This window comes from Capricornis sumatraensis, chromosome 21 (genome assembly GCF_032405125.1).
Source record: "Capricornis sumatraensis isolate serow.1 chromosome 21, serow.2, whole genome shotgun sequence".
Classification (NCBI taxonomy): Eukaryota; Metazoa; Chordata; class Mammalia; order Artiodactyla; family Bovidae; genus Capricornis; species Capricornis sumatraensis.
Window position 1 is genome coordinate 56,021,544 of NC_091089.1, and position 3,900 is coordinate 56,025,443.

General features: G+C 42.2%; 1 pseudogene; it reads right to left on the minus strand.

The window, feature by feature from the left end:
• Positions 1–2,604: 2,604 nt before the first annotated feature.
• On the minus strand, positions 2,605–3,518 carry LOC138097701 (cilia- and flagella-associated protein 36 pseudogene; annotated as a pseudogene).
• Positions 3,519–3,900: the final 382 nt, after the last annotated feature.

Genomic DNA, 3,900 nt, shown 5'->3' on the forward strand with positions numbered 1-3,900 from the left:
AACATTAATTTCACTAGCAAGAAGTACAGGACAAGACAGCTGGAATGAGATATGGCAGTCATGTTAAAAGGACACCATTCCGTAATAGAAAGAAACAGTGATGAATACTTTTTAGGGAGTACAATTAGGACGGATAAGTAGACATTTTACCTGAACGTAAGAAAGGACCTTCTATAACTGGAGCAGTCCAAAGTGGAATTATCTGCCCACGAGTAATACATTCCCCACTGCTCAAAGTGCTGCCTGAAGGTGGATGGCCTCCTGTTGGAATGTGTGCAGAGGGTGTTCAGCATCTAAGGTGCCTCTCTCCGTTCCAAGGCTCCCTGCATCTGGGCTCTGAAGTTCACTCTGACATGCATGGATAAAGCTAACCTTCTACATACATCGTCCAAACTCCTAGCCTCACTCTCAATCTACCTTCAACACCCAGGACACACAAGCGCACCCATGTCCACAAATCCACGCGCCAGTGAGTAACAGAAGCAACATCTACCCAGCTTCCCCCACTCCAACGCTCTAATCTCAGATCCTCCTCCTGAACGTAGGTTAAAAAAAAAAAAAACCACCACTTTTACCCTTTCAGGTGTGAAAGTACTCCATGATTTTGCTGAAGCAAAAGAATATTCTTTAGTTACTTATTTATTATTGAGAGCCTAGTATGTAGCCAGCATGTTCTGGATACTAGAGAGAAAAAGACAACTCCCATCTTGGTGAAGCTTACATTCTTCTTAATACACATCAAGTTGCTTAGGATAAGAACATCCTCCTACTGCTTAACCCTGATGGGTATTTTGTGAGTGATGAATGAACACCCACTGACTTAGCTTGATGTGAGAATATCACATAGTATGAATGCACAGAAGCCTCAGGAGAACACAGGGCTTATCCAAGACAGCGTATTTTGTTCCTCCACCCAGTAAAAATCTCTATTGAAATGTCAGATGGTTGAAGAAATGCTCATTTTCACTTCTGTTCTTACACTTGAATGATAAGCCAATGCACTGTGGCTCCATAGGTTTACTCTGAATTTGCAATTAGTCTAATGATCTGCCCAGAGGGACTCTATGAGCCTCAGCAGGACTTAACAAAATTGACTGAGCTCTAGCCAATAAATCACAGCCTGTTAGCTGACATTAATTTATAATCTCAGGCACAGGGATAAAATTATTCACAACAGATACTTTTAAATTGAGACAGAAGTCCAGGTAACAAAATCTGAATGCCACAAACCCTTCTAGAATAAAAACTCAGAAAACCACCTCTGCAGCAATACTTTTGGGGGAGTTGCCTTCAATCTTGCCTAATGAGCCAAGAGAATATGTTTCAAGTAGGCACCAGTTCCAGACCTTAAATTGATGAGACCACATTTTTAAGTCCTACCCAAATGCTAGCCCTAAACTTCAGGTTAGTTCTCAAAGGAAAACTAGGTATTTGTTTCATACATATCAGAGGTGGGGAGCTCCAAAGGGCAACAGACACAAACTCTGCACACTTGAGGATGAGAACCACCAGCTCTGTGGCCACGTCCTCCACGTGTAACAAACTTTGCTAATCTCTGCTTTCTTCTCCTTTCACCATTCATGTCTCCAGTTAACCTCCTGCCACATAGAGACATATAAAATCGTCAACAGAAAAAAACATAAAAATGCATTTCCTCAAAGGCGTAAAATAAAGAGAAGGGTGAACGGGTGTATCTGTGTGGTTGTCTGCTTGCAAATCAACACACCATTTCCTTCTCCAGAGGATCTTCCTGACCCAGGGACTGAACCCAGGTCTCCCACACTGTAGGCAGACACTTTACCATCTGAGCCACCAGGGAAATCCTTGACAAACAGAAGCTCTGTTCAAAATGGAAAACGGGCCCCTTGCTGAAATGGAAAATCTGGGGAAGAGGGATCACTATGGCAGAAAAGAGCTTTGAGTTTTATCTGAAAATCCTTCTCAAGAAGCGTGGGCTACGGAATCCTAGCGATACTCTGTTAAGAGTTAGGGAGTTTACAGAGAAATACCAGTAAAAACCTACTGAATCAAGGAAAAAAAAAAAAAAAAGTGGATAGGTCCCTCCCCCAGCACCGGAAGCTCAGCTCAGCACTCTGTGACGACCTAGATGGGTGGGATGGGGGTGAGAGATGCAAAAGGGAGGGCTGTATGTATGCATATGGCTGATTTATTCTCTGTCTAACAGAAACTAACACAGCATGGTAAAGCAATTATACTCCAATAAAAAAAGAAAATACTGAAAACAAGGTGGATCTGTGTATAACTGATTCATTTTGCTGTACAGCGGAAACACACATATACTATATTCCAATAGAGATGATTTTCAAAAAAATCCTTTTCTACTTAATATATTTGGGAAACCTCAGATTTGGATAATTTATTACAACCTAGCTGAATACCTAAACTTCACAGTGGGGGGAAACAAGTAACAGCAAGGTGACAAAACTGCCTCCTAAAGGTGAAGAAATGACTGTATTCACCTTTGGCGACTTTGCCTAAATCATCCTGTATTATCTAAGTCTCTTTGGTTTTTTTGTTGTTTTTTAAGGATTAAATAATTTATTTTTAAGAAATTTTGAACTGCTTGCTAAATTGTTCTTAAATTTACTTATTAAAACGTTCTTCTTTAAGTTTCTCTGCAAGCAAGCTCCTCTTTAGTAATGTTTGTTTCTCCTCTGCTGTCATTTCTGGTCTCTCTCTCATTTCCTCCACCTCCCCAGCAGTTTTCCTTTCTGCTCCGAAGTTCGATTCTGCTCAGCCTTCATGTCCTTCCTCACGGACATCAACTTATCTCTCCTCTGTTTCGGATAGTGTTCCCGCTGGCGGGGCGCTTCTGTTCCAAGTGTTGATAAAGTTGCTATTGGTTCCTCCATGCTTGCATGTTCGAAGCCAGGAATCTTCAGGCCTTTTTGTGGGAGGCAAGAAGTTTCAGGTAACATTTCCAGCTTTCTTGTCAAAGGTTGGACTGATTGATTAGCAAAATGCACTTTAACTTCTGATGCTGCGTGTACAAAATGTTCACCATCCCCTTGGGAATTATTCATTTTTGCCGTTTCTTTGGCCTGCATCGGAGGCTCTTCTGTTTTGGCCTCTGATAACTGCTTTTTTTCTCTTCCTTTCTTCCTCCTGGTCATACTCCTCTTTTGATTTTCTAAGAACTTCCTTCAGGATTTTCATCTCTTCCTGTTCAAGGTCACTGACCACATCAGAACCATCTGTTAAGCAGTCAGGTAACACACCTGTGATGTACAAGTCTTTGCAAGAGGAGTACATGCTTCTTGAAATTGATCTTCATTAATTCTAATTTCTTTAAGGTAAGTTTCTAACAGCTTTTCAACTACTTCTTTATATTCCTGATGTACCTCTGTATAGGTCAATTTGCTCTCTTCTTCATCATCAAAAACTTCACATTTCTGCTCCACGATGTCCAAGAAAGGGATGGACCAGTCCAGGCCCCGCAGGAACCCTGTGATGCCCTCCACCACCCACTCCACCTTGTCCTCTTCTTCCATGGCCATTCCGCCCCCGCAGGGCACCGCGGAAGCCTAGGCCAGATCCCCGGATCCTAGAAGGCCTTTCGGCCGCAGACAACCAAGAGGACAGGGAAACGATGTGCCCCAGCAGTCTCCGCAGTCACCTGGCTGAAATCTCTAAGTCACTTTGTATGACACCAAATTAATCAAAGAAAGTGTAATGGCTGCAGGGAGAGGTCATCTGACCCAGCGGGCTTCCCTGGGGCAGATGATATTCTCATAAAATGGCAGCATCACTGGCTGACCAGTTCCAATATTAACATCAAAGTTTTGAATGAAGGAACTTGTAAATAGAAACTGGGGAATATATAACATATATGTATTTATGTGGAAGAGACATGAGGGAAAATGTGAGGATAGCGTCTAT